Genomic DNA, 13511 nt, shown 5'->3' on the forward strand with positions numbered 1-13511 from the left:
ATACATTCATTTTTAAAATAAAATAAAAATATAAAAGACAAACAAAAATGTATTAATAAAATAAAAGGATTTGTTCCGTAAAATTTGGATTCAGTCAAAATACTGCACTTAAGGACCTAGAAGGCCACAGCGACCTTAAGGCTGCAGGTTCCCCAGCCCTGTTCTAGATGATGGCTGTTCCTTTAGCGTGGATCCCAGAATCAGGATGACAGTGATACAAAACAGAGCTTCTAGCTGAATAGCAAGGGCATGTAACATGAGCCAGACCTTGACCTTTGTTGCATAAACTCACTGAGATTTTGTGTTAGTTTGTTGCCATAGCTTAGCACACGATTCAGACAGATACATGCATAAAAATTACCCAGAAGTAGGGAATGTTGGGGTGTAGAAAAATGATTCCCCAAATTTGGCATGTTGAGTGCTTTCGAAAAATGAAAGGCCTCAGAAATGTCTCAGAACTGTCAACCTGAAATATTCGAAGGATGAGAATCCAGCTTTAAAGAGTTTATTCGAGCAAAAATCTGGAATATACATCCAGGAAACAGAGTCCAGGGACATGGTATCAGTGCTCTGAAGTTGAGTTAAGGTCTTGCTTATATAGGCAGAAAAGAAGGAAATTTAGGATTATAACATTTTCTATACAAGGTGGTTTTTGAATTACAATAATTTATTTAGTTAGTTTGTTTTCCTTTCCATACAGCTTGTTTTCCTTTCTAATTTGAGTGTTTTAACATTCCATCTTAGACAATGTGATCGTCTTGAAGTCTTTGTGTGAGAAAGGCCAGAGGGAAATTAATCAATAATGATGACCAACAGTGAAGAGGGAGGGGGGTCTTCCCTGGTGCTCTTACGTCATTTACAACATTTTACAAAACTATGTAGGTGAGGAAGAAGGCTAATCTGTAATCAGAGAAAAAAAGGTTGCACCTGCCTAGATTATAGCTGTCCATTTACATGACTCAGGTCCCATAATCACATTCCCTTGAGGCTCAAAATATGTTAAGGTTACAACACCTTAGATTCTGAATTGCTTATTTTCACAGAATAAAGGTCTCTCTAACCTTTTTTTGTTTCACCTCACCCCTGAGTGCAGGGAGGGACTCTCTCTCTGGAATTTCCTTATCTGACCAGTGAAGCTTCTTACCTAAAGAAACAACTGCCATCTATTCCCTCCCTCATTACTTACTGCAGAAAAGAAGACTGGGCGGGGCGCGGTGGCTCACGCCTATAATCCTAGCACTCTGGGAGGCTGGATTGTTTGTGCTCAGGAGTTCAAGACCAGCCTAAGCAAGAGCGAGACCCCATCTCTACTAAAAAAATAGAAAGAAATTATATGGACAACTAAAAATATATATAGAAAAAATTAGCCGGTGAGTACATGTGGTGCTTGTTTTTCCATTCTTGGGATACTTCACTTAGTAGAATGGGTTCCAACTGGAGGAGGGGATGGGTGTATACATACAGAATGAGTACAATGCGCACTGTCTAGGGGATGGACACGTTTGAAGCTCTGACTCGGGGCGGGGGGCAAGGGCAATATAAGTAACCTAAACTTTTGTACCCCCACAATATGCTGAAATAAGAAAAAAAAAATTAGAAATTATCTGGTCAACTAAAAATATATATAGAAAAAATTAGCCGGGCATGGTGGTGCATGCTTGTAGTCCCAGCTACTTGGGAGGCTGAGGCAGGAGGATTGGTTGAGCCCAGGAGTTTGAGGTTGCTGTGAGCTAGGCCATCATAACAAAATCTTGAATGAAAAGGGATACAGGAGCCAAAAATTGATTGACACACACATTGAATATATACAACCTAATATATTCATAATGATGACCATAAAGTGATTTAAAACTGGTCACTATTAGAGGTAACTAGGGCATCAACTGCATATTCTGAAAACTGGCCAATAAAGGGAAGGAATTCTGTATCTATCCCATCTTTTTTGTATGACCTGTATTTCAGGATAACTAACCCCAGTTGATAAAGGAAAGTGTTTTGTTTTGTTTTTTACAGGATAATTTCAACTAGTAAAATTTAGTGGAATGATAGAATTACTAATAGAAACCCATCATTTAGCAAGTCCTAATGAAATAATTGATTCAGGCAAAGATCATCAATTGATTCAACTATTTTATTTATTTTGTTTTGTTTCTGCATCCCTTGAGTCAACTCTTAGGTAGAAGGCTGATGGGGAACTTGACAAGGGAAGTCAAATCTGGAAGGATCAGGCCATCAACACTTGAACCCACTGATTAGACTCAACATCACTAAGAACACTCTTGGTCAACCCCACATTATGTGCCTCCTGATGTGATGTGTTGAGGACACAGAATCGCCTATGTAGTAATTGTGTCAAATACAATTGTACCTGTATCTAACAATCTTTAGGGCTATTTTCCTGTCTATATAGAGGGAAACAAAGGAACAAACTAAGTAACACCATAAGGAAGTAAACATAAAAAATCAAAATATGCCTTTCTACAGGACAAATGTTCCAGTTTCTTCAACACATCAATGGCACAAAAAAGACTGAGTGGGAAGGCACTCTAGATTAAAGACACACAGAGACCTAAGGATTAGGTGTAGTGTATGGGTTTGCTTGCTTCCTAACTTGAACAAACAAACTATAAAAATGTATTTTTAAGACAATCAGAGAAATTTTAATTTTGATTGAGGATACCAAGTAATTGTATATTTTGTTAAGTGTGATGATATCATTATTGCTATGAACAAAAATATCCATGCTTCTGAGAGTGAAATAATAAAATGCCTGGAATTTGCTTTGAAATACTTTAGGAAAAAAAGGATTTAAAAAACAAAAAGGTGGTTGGGCGCGGTGGCTCACGCCTGTAATCCTAGCACTCTGGGAGGCCAAGGCGGGTGGATCGCTCGAGGTCAGGAGTTCGAGACCACCCTGAGCAAGAGCGAGACCCCGTCTCTACTAAAAAATAGAAAGACATTATATGGACAACTAAAAAATCTATATAGAAAAAATTAGCCGGGCATAGTGGCGCATGCCTGTAGTCCCAGCTACTCGGGAGGCTGAGGCAGAAGGATTGCTTGAGCCCAGGAGTCTGAGGTTGCTGTGAGCTAAGCTGATGCCACGGCACTCACTCTAGCCTGGGCAACAAAGTGAGACTCTGTCTCAACAACAAAAAAAAAATAAATAAAATAAAAAAAAATAAAAAAATAAAAAAAAACCCAAAAAGGTGAAGCAAGTATAGCAAAATCTTAATAATTGTTTACATATGAGAGTTTGTTATACTCTTTTTTGAATTTTTATATATGTTTGAACAACTTTACTAAAAACATAAATACTAGTCTCCAAGACATTCATGTTAAAAATAGCACATTATCAGAATATTTTTAAATATTCAAAGTACAAGGAGAAAACTTAAGGAACTCAATGGTCCTGGCAAGTTTTAACACCATTCCCAGTCTATGACAACAAATTTAAAAAAGTATTTGGATTTGACTAATTTTACTATGGTTTGAATTAATGGATATATATGAAATAAAAAAGATAAAAATTTGAAATTAATGAAAACAAACAGGGTAAATTTATAAATACAAAGATTGCTTCTTTTGAAGGAAACCATAAATTAGAAACACATCTGTAAAACGTACTTGGTGTTAGTGATGGTGTTGTTGCTGAAAACTCAGCACTTGTCCACGAGGCAGAATCAGAAGAATGAGGACAAGTGTTTGGGGGACACGGGAAGAGAGTTTCTTTTGCAAAGGAGGAAAAACGGTAGACATTCTTGTCTCAAAATCCAAATTTCCTGAACATAGGCAGAAATACATAGCCTGGGGGTGGGTTCTCAGCTTCAGGCAATTACTGCAGTTAACTCTTCTAATTGTGGCATCTCCTTGAGGAGAGGTGGGGGGCCAGGCTGGCCTCAGGGATGCAGAACAGGCTGCAGTTCCCAAAAAGAGTGGGGGAAGTTTTAAAGAGACAGAAAATCTTTTTACCATTTTTTTCCAGGCCATTCCCTCTGTTAAATATTTCCCACTCTCAATATTTCTCTTCCACATCTATGGGAGGAGGAATGACTACTCTGTTACAGTGTCATGAGGCGGATTTTCACATAAGGGTCTGGAGCGAACTCCATTAAGTCCATTTAATTTTTTGATCAAGTTTCCATAAAGCAGCTGTATCTAAATAGGCCTTTTTGAGATGATGGAAATATTCTGTATCTACATTCAGTTCAGTGTAGTAGCCACAGGAGGACTTGAAATGTGGTTTTTGCAACTGAGAAAATAAGTTGTTAATTAATTTAATTTAGATTGATTATTACTAATTATTAACCATTATTAATTTAAATTTAAATAGCTGCATGTTGCTTGTGGATCCCACATTGGATGGTGCAACTATACAGCACAAACTATTGCCAGCTATGTGGCTATTTACTTTTATTTTACTAAATAATTTTAGTAAAGATAAAGTATTTTCCATTTGTATTTTAGAGTAAATGTTCTTTCTTTTTTTAAAGCCAAATTTAGCAACTGTAGTGACACTAATGTTAATAAGTTCTTATAACCCAGTACCATTGAACCAGCCTTAGAATAAATGTTTGACTCAATAGGTTTTATTTGTTTTATCAAATTGACTCATCAAAGCTTCTGCCATTGTATGATTTCTTTTGCAGCCCTGTTCTTTTTACCAAGTCCACTTTTTCCCAATAAAACTTTTAAAGTCTATATTTTATTAAGAAGATTTTAATTCTTCAATTCATTTTTATTCAAAAGCAAATTTTATTTTTGTAAGTTTTAGTTGTTAGTTTTATTTTAATGAGTAGACAAAATCATGAATTGAATAAAAGGCTACAGTTTATAACTGTTTCTTAGAAAAACACTAACAATGTCATGGAAATTTCTGTGAGAGATAGGAAGATATGTAAATAATGGGGAAAATGAGTAAAAAGATGCACAGAGACAGCAACACAGTTAACAGAGAGAGAAAGGAGAGAGCACTTGAGCCAAAGCCTTTTTAGGTCTCACATCTGCAAACAACATCTAAAAGGAAAGAAGAGATTTCACCTGTAAGTTATCCCAAAAGTGCCAGAACTTTCCAGAAGTCCTCAGGAAACTTCTCTTTACACCTCACTGGGCAACATGCAGAGGCTCTGTAGCCAGAAGAATGTCACCATAGGCTCAGTCCTGACCACCCCTGCCACAAGGAGGAAGATGTAATCTTAAATTGCTTCAGTTACTCCTAGCCCAGCCCTAGCATGGACGTGAACTGAAGCACTGCTCCATAATGGGGTCTGGTGCAGGGGGTGTTGGGAAGGGTGCAGATAGGGTTGGCCTAGACCGTCCATATTTATGTGTGTTTTCTTGCTACAGTTAATATATCCCTCCATTTCACCTTCCAAAGTGACTCAGTTTGGATGATAAATTATACAGTCATCCTATCATCTATAAGTACTTACCACTCTTTGTAGAACCTGGTACTGTAGCCATTGGAAAGAAGTATTGTTCGTTATCTCAGTTTTCAATAATGTTTGTATTTATATTGTTCAAGGGATTAACATTTTAAAAGTTAAGTATGGCTGCAATTGTGTTAAATAGTTCTAGACTCACCTCTAACATTCACTAGCTTTGTGATCTTGGGCAGGTCTAGGGCTAAATTTCCTGAATTTCAGCCGGTCATGGTGGCTCACGTCTGTAATCCTAGCACTCTGGGAGGCCGAGGTAGGAGGATCACTTGAGGTCAGGAGTTCGAGACCAGCCTGAGCAAGAGCAAGACCCCTGTCTATACTAAAAACAATAATTATCCAGGCGCAGTGACTAGCGCCTGTAGTCCCACCTGTAGTCCCAGCTACTCGGGATGGAGGCTGAGGTAAGTGAGGCTAGGAGTTTGAGGTTGCTGTGTTTTAGGCTGATGCCACAGCAGTCTGGCCCGGGGGGCAGAGTAAACCTGTTTTAAAAAAAATTTTTTTCTGAGCTTCAAAATGAAGTTGTTGGACTACATCCTTTCCTTTCAAGCTCTTATAACTTATTCTTTTTTTTTTTTTTTTTTGAGACAGAGTCTCACTCTGTTGCCCAGGCTAGAGTGAGTGCCGTGGCGGCAGCCTAGCTCACAGCAACCTCAAACTCCTGAGCTCAAGCGATCCTCCTGTCTCAGCCTCCCGAGTAGCTGGGACTACAGGCATGCGCCACCATGCCCGGCTAATTTTTTCTATATATATTTTTAGCTGTCCATATAATTTCTTTCTATTTTTAGTAGAGACGGGGTCTCGCTCTTGCTCAGGCTGGTCTCGAACTCCTGAGCTCAAACGATCCGCCCACCTCGGCCTCCCAGAGTGCTAGGATTACAGGCGTGAGCCACCGCGCCCGGCCTCTTATAACTTATTCTACTGTAAATATTCATATGCCATTTGAGAAGCTAGCCAAATTTTTGTTTTAGAATTTAAAAAGTGCAGCTTTAAGATTGGTACATTAGCAGCGAGGCACGTGGAAGGAAGAGCCCAGGCTGGGTTCAGATACCGGCTTCTCTCCATGAGCTCTGGATTGTGGGCAAGTGTTTTCATCTTCCTGCGAGTCACATTTACCATCTATAAACCGCAAGGCAATCTATTGTAGTGGTGGAGCCCCTGGGATTAGGATTTGGAAACAGTTTAGGCTCACATCTAGCCCCCTTTGCTGGGTGGACATTGGTGAGGCTTTGCATCTGCACCTAAGTCTACCTCACAGGGTGGCTTAATTTCTACTGCGAGGCTCCATTCCACCAGGTGACAGACACAATTGCCAATTCAGGGTAATGAGTCCCACTCACACCCAATGTACATACACACACATACACACACACACACACACCACACTGCCTTTCCCAGGGATGCCTTTACTCTTTTTTCTTTAATTTTTGGAGATCTTACCTAGTGTCAAGGGAGAGATAGGGGCAGACACTGGGCTCTCAGCATCCACTGAGATGTCACTAAACTGGCCCCTGGTCTTCTGAACCCACCAACTGAAGAGTCATCCTTGGTTCCTGTTTACAGGACCCTGTAGGGACAAGAAAGTTTGTGTTGCTTCACTGCAAAATGCCCCACCTGCCTGGAAACACCAGGCAGCCACTTTCTCTCAGGAGTCTTTCTGCCTCCTGGGCTTTAACCAAAAAGCTTGACACCAGCCCTCCCCCCAAGGGTGCAACATGTCTGGGGCAGGGTGAGGTGGGCAGGGCCCAGACCTTCTCAGGCTCCTGCTCTTATCACTGCCCTCATCCAGCTCCCCCTCCCGCCTTTGGCCCGGGGCATTTTTATCTAGTCCTTGGAGCAGGGAAGCCTAGCTATTAAATAAACATGAATTTTCCCCAATCCCTTATCCAAAATTTTAGTTCTTTGCTTTCTCCCATAAAGGCTAGGAGTTTGAAATTCTTCCCCCCTCCAAACTCCTTTCTGATTTTCCTTCCTTGGGAAAATGAATAACATGCTCTAGACCTCTGAATCAGATGGAAGCCAAAAGATACAAGAAAATATCATCGAAAAAAATGCCAGTTAAAATTTTACATTATAATGCTATATTAAACTTTAATAAGTAATGAGAAAGGAAAAATAGCTCAGCGCAGTCTGAGCTATCTGAGGTCTGCAAAATTGATCAGGCCCAGAGAGATATGCGTGTTGGACTTCGGTCATGTCCACCCCCGCACCCGGTGCCCAGGTGCAATTGTTTAAAGCCATTTTGTTTCTGACTTGCTACCTCACCCCTTATCTTCATTTTTCTGGAATTTGTGATAGAAGGAATAATGTGTAGCCAATCAATAGCTTATGTTTTTTTTAATGTAAATCCTTGGTAAAACAAAAACTTAGGAACTGCCTCTTCTTTTTCCTTTAAAAACCCACTTGTAACTGCTGCTAATTGGAGTGTCTATTCAGGACAATTTAAATCTATGGTCCCAGGTTGTAGTCCTCAAACTTTGCCCAAATAAACTCTCTACTTATATTAATTTTGCCTCGTTTTTTTTTTTTTTTAGGTCAACAGTAATTTGTGTAACACACAGTGCCTGATGTGTTATAAACACTCCATACACAGAGGCCGTGATTAATACTACCTGCCTCACAATGTTATTTTGGGGATTATTTATAACATATGCAAAATGCCTGATATATAATAGGTGTTCAGTGAATGCCACCATCATATTGAAGAAAAGTAATTTTGAGTGAAATGTAAAGAATGTATTATGTTATAATAATAAACATATTCTTTTAAAAATATTAAAAATTATATATATTAATAATATCTTATAGTTTTTGAATGAGGACGTTTACTGGAAGTAATTTTATAAAAAGCTTTAAGAATTTATCTTACCTATTGCTATTTATTACCCCCTAGAAACCACATCCTATGCTTCCTCAAAGTACACACTTTGATGTCCCTGGTCTTTGTACTCTGGAAGATGATATCAGCAAAAATAACCATTAAACCTTTGCGACAACACATGACATATGACACCGACCATTAAATCATCAGTACATTGGACTGAATGGAATTATTTGTTTCATTTAAATCTAGTGGCAGGAAAACAGGAAAAAAAAAATATAGATGGAGTTTGGTAAGGGCAGATTCAGAGACTCAGGCTTCTAGGCATGTTCCAGAAAAGTATAAAAATGAATCAGGCTTCTAGGGTGTTGCCCTAGGTCTTCCTCCTGGTTTAACCTTAAGGTGTTACAGTAGAGGATGAATTCCTCCTTCCAATAAGAGCTAGCATTGGGCCCATCCTCTCGTCAAAGAGCTGCACTAAAGACCTCTCTCTCTCTCTCTCTCTCTCCCTCTCCCTCTCTCATTCTTCCTTGTGTCATCAACAGCCTCCCTTTCTACTGGATAATTCCCATCAGCATAAATACATGATGATCTCTCAGTACACACACACACACACACACACACACACACAAACAACACTTGGCTCCTTAATCCGTATCCTCTAGTTATCGGCTCATTTCTCTACCTCCTTGCAGAAGAAAACTTTTGGAAAGAACTATCTAGGAGCGTGGCCCCCACATCCTCAATAAACATCTCTTTCAGCCCATTCCAATCTGGCTTGCTGCACCAACACTAAAATGAAGAAGCTTTTGTCATCTCACAAGTGAATTCCGTTTGCCACAATCTTTGGGTGCTCTCCTATCCTCATCTTACTTCACTCCCCAGCAGCATTTGACAGAATGTCTGGTTTCCTCTTCTTGAAATGCTGGGATCCTCTCCTGGGATCTGTGGCACGCCAGTCTGATGCCCGACATCCCCATGTCTGACGTCCTCCTCGACAGGCTCCCCCTCCTCGGGGCTCAGTTTAGAGTTTTCTTCTCTCTTTTGAGTACTTGCCCTGGATAATCTCATTCATTTCCATGCCTTTAAATACACTCCATCTGCTGACTGTTTCCAAATTTACATACTCACATACCCATTAGCCTCCTTGCTGTCTCAGTTTGCATGTCCAATAAGTATTTCAAATATAGCTCGTCGATATGCACCACATGCAATATATACATGTAATGGAATTCAACTTGTACCCCCCAAATCTATTAAAATAAAAAAATAGAAAAGAAAATGGGTATCTTGAGTTTCCTCCACAACTTGCCCTCACCTCTCGTGGGCTTCCTGATCACATCTCCTCTGTTGCTCAGGCTAGAAACCTGGGAATTATCCGTAGTTTCCCTCTTTCTCACATCCCTACAACCAAGTCCTATCCATTCTGTTTCTGAAATATGCATCTCAATTTCCTCTAGTTCTCTCTCTGTCCTCAGCCCCCATTCTGGTCTGTGTTACATCATCTCTAGCCTAGATTGCTGCCAGAAACCCTCAGCCTGTCTCCTTAGATCCATTCTTGACCTTCGCATTCTCCTTGCAGCATCCCTCCCTGTCACTCCAAACTGAATGTCACTCAGGACTCAGGACATGTTATCAGGTAGAGCCAAAAGGAATTGCTCATGGATTTACATGGGATGAGAAGAAAATGGAGAAATCAAGAATGACTAGGGTTTTGCTGGAGCAACTTGACTTCTGTCAAGGTGGGAAAGTTTGGGTGAGGTACAGGCTTGGCTGATGAGAGTAAAGGGGGTAGTTAGCTGTTCTGTTTCCAAAGTGCTAACCCTGAAATGCCAATTAGTCAAGCAGAGTGTGCTATAGTTGGATAGAAATATTAGACATATTTCTTGAATAAATAAGTGAACCAAGCTAGGGTATCAGAGAAGCAAATTTGGGATGAAGGATTTAGAAAACTTGGTAGGCTATGATGTGTTCAAGACTTGTGTGACACTGTAATGGAAATCTCATATTATTTGAAACATGGATCTGGAGATCAATAGGAAAATTAGACCTGGTGGTGTAGATCTGAGGGTCATTGCTGAGAGTTTAAAGTATGGAAAAGATACGATGGCACAGTGAGACTTCTAGAAAATTAAAATATTTTCATGTCACATATTTTATTCAAAATAAAATTAATTTTATTGAGTGTGACAAAGGAAAATGCTGAGTGTCATCCCTGGCTTCTACCCACTAGAAGCCAGTAGCACTTGCTGGTCCCCTATCCCCACCCCCAGTTGTGACAACCAAAAATGTCCCTGGATGTTTCCAAATGTCCCCTGGAGGAGTGAAGCGAATGCCCATAGCTGAGAATTATTGGATTAGAAGAATGTCAAAGAGAAAATCCGTGCTTCCTTTTAGCCACTGAAATGTTAATATTGGGGAATATTGGAGAAATAACTACACAGCAGTACATTCTAAGCTTTCATTCTGAAAAAATGGCTCTTGGAAAGGACTTTATAATTAGACAGGCTGCTTGCACCTAAGGGTGTAAGGGAAGAGGTTCAAGGAGCGCATGCTGAGAGAACAACACTGCCCCATGGGGCGGGGGACGAGAAGCCCTGGATGCAGTGATGGGTGAGGCGCAATTTTGTTAGCAGCCTTCACACAGCGTTGCAGACGGTGCTTTCTCCCCAGCAGTAATCCTGTCTGCTAGCCACAGGCTGATGGCTTTGGTGGAAACAGACGATGTCCCCAGCATTGATGGACCTGACAGTTTATTATTTCATTTGAGAAGACTCTCAGTGTAATTCACCTGCTGCCCCCTAGTGAGGCTGCTCGGTGATGCCTAGTAAATTCTGGCAGTTCCTGACACTGGTTTCAAGGCTGAAAATGGTCAAGCGGGCTCTGAGCTTGAATACCAGGGTCCAGGAGAACCAGCTGTTGGCCCTCTAGTTTTTCTCCCTCCTTGCCCCAAATGGCATCCCTAACAGTCACTCGTGGCTTCACAAATGTGGAGGTGAATGCAGAGGCGGTCAACGGGGACAGCAGAGGAACATGGGCAGAGTAGCACAAAGGCATGATCGTAGCCAGGAGTGTTGTTAATAAGGTAAAGAGTAGCCCTGCAAAGAGTGGGCCAAGGTGTCCCACTGAGCACCAGAGAACATGCTCTCTATTTGCCTTAGGTGCTGTGTTCTTGACCTCCTTTTCTGTAGAAACCAGTGAAGAACAGCAGCTGGAAGAGACACCATCCGGTGTCACAGATGAAAATGTTATTCACTAATATAGACCATGAAATGACACTGCTCCATGAGAGTTGCAGTTGAAGTCAGAGCATCTTTGTCTGTGTGTGTGCCAGGAAAAGACACACTATTCGCAGTAGAGTAACTTAGCACAGACTGAGAAATAATTGAGGGGCAAATCCTGTCCCTGAAACATAACAACTGCAAATGGGAGGGTGGAGGCAGGGATAGAAAATAGTTCTCTGCTCACACCTGTAATCCCAGCACTTTGGAAGGCCAACATAGGAGGATCACTTGAGGCCAGGAGTTCGAGACCAGCCTGGGCAACATAGTGAGACTCCATCTCTACAAAAAAATAAATCAAATAAATAAATCCCCCAATCTTATAACAAACTATTTTAAAAAAAGGAAAATACTTCTCTGAGTTTGAAAGCGATCCCCATACCACCAATGTTCTAAAGTCCCCTAGTCTTTGTATTTCCTTGAAGAAATCCTAAAAGTCACACCACATGAATTATGAAAAACATTCATATTTTAAAAACATCTATCACAATTTCTTTAAATTGGGGTCAGCCATAGTGCACCTAGAATACTTTTTGGTTTACCAAGAAAAAATATGTATATATTGCATAAAGCAAAAATCTTCATGTATGTATGTGCATGTGTTTCATGAATTAAGGTTTCAAATAAAGGAGTTGGAGCAGAGACATGACCTGACCTGTTTTGAAAGGATTCTGGCTGCTGTGTTGAGAATAGATCACAGGAGGCCAAGGCAGAAGCAAGATCAGCTGGTGGGGCACTTGCATATTCTAGACAAGACGATGGAGGCTCTGACTGGGGTGGTAGCAGAGCAGGAGGTGAAAAGTGGTCAGAGTGTAAGTTCATTTTAAATGTGGAACCAATGTGTTTTGTGGATTTGCCCGCAAGTTGAAAGGGAGAGAAGGTGGAATATCAGATTCAAGGATTATTCCCTCCAAAATAGCCTAGGAAAATGTCTCAACATCTTCATGTTATAGGGGGCGAGTAGGGACAGGGAGTTAATTTCTAATGTTCAATGCATGAATGAATCAGTTATATAAATGGCTTAATTCAAACTCATGATGATGCTGTTTCTGCAGTAGTAAAAACTGGAGGTATTAACTGACAAAACGTATAATAAAGCTAACTTTGAGAGGACAACTCCTTCCTTAAAAAGTGATAAACATTCTCCTTTATGACATGGTTTTCTGACATGACCTAGACATCTGGTTTTGTTATCCAATAATTGCCTAATTTGGGGATGCATTTAAACAGAAAACAGTGACCCTGCCTACATACTCTCACTAGGTCTACCTGTACATACAGCCTTTTGTCTTAGCTCAAGCTGCTCTAAGAAATTACCACAGGCTGGGTGGCTTAAACAATTTCTTACAGTTCTGGAGGCTGGAAAGCCCAAGATCAAAGTGATGGCAGATTTGGTTCTGGTGAGGATCTGCTTCCTGACTTGCAAATTGCCTTCTTCTCTTTGGATCCTCACATGCCAGAGAGCAGAGAGCAAGGTCCTGTGTCTCTTATAAGGACATCAATCCCATTCATGAGGGCTCCACCCTCATTACCTAATTACCTCCCAAGGCCCCACCTCCTAATACCATCACATTGGAGGTTAGGATTTCAACATATGAATTTTGGGAGAACACATTCAGTCCATAACATCAGAGGACAATTTGTTACCTAGAGCTACACTTTGCAACTTCCTAATTGACTGATAATACTGGGTAGGCAGTTGACTATATTCAGGTATGTAGTTAGCCTTAGTGTCCGTGAACTGTTGATTTTACTGTAAGCACATCTATTTTAAGTTCAACACATAGCACTTACATAATTTTTCAAAGTTAAAAATAATTATCTATAGATGATCACCTTAATAACATGAAGATAACTATTAATAATTCTGGAATCTCAAATTTTTTTTGCTTGAATTGAGCTAAGTCAGAGCTGTTTACTGGGATTCCAATACTTTGGAAGTTTTGCATTTACTGAACTGCACTTCAGTGT

The sequence above is a fragment of the Eulemur rufifrons genome, chromosome 29 (assembly GCF_041146395.1).
Source record: "Eulemur rufifrons isolate Redbay chromosome 29, OSU_ERuf_1, whole genome shotgun sequence".
Lineage (NCBI taxonomy): Eukaryota > Metazoa > Chordata > Mammalia > Primates > Lemuridae > Eulemur > Eulemur rufifrons.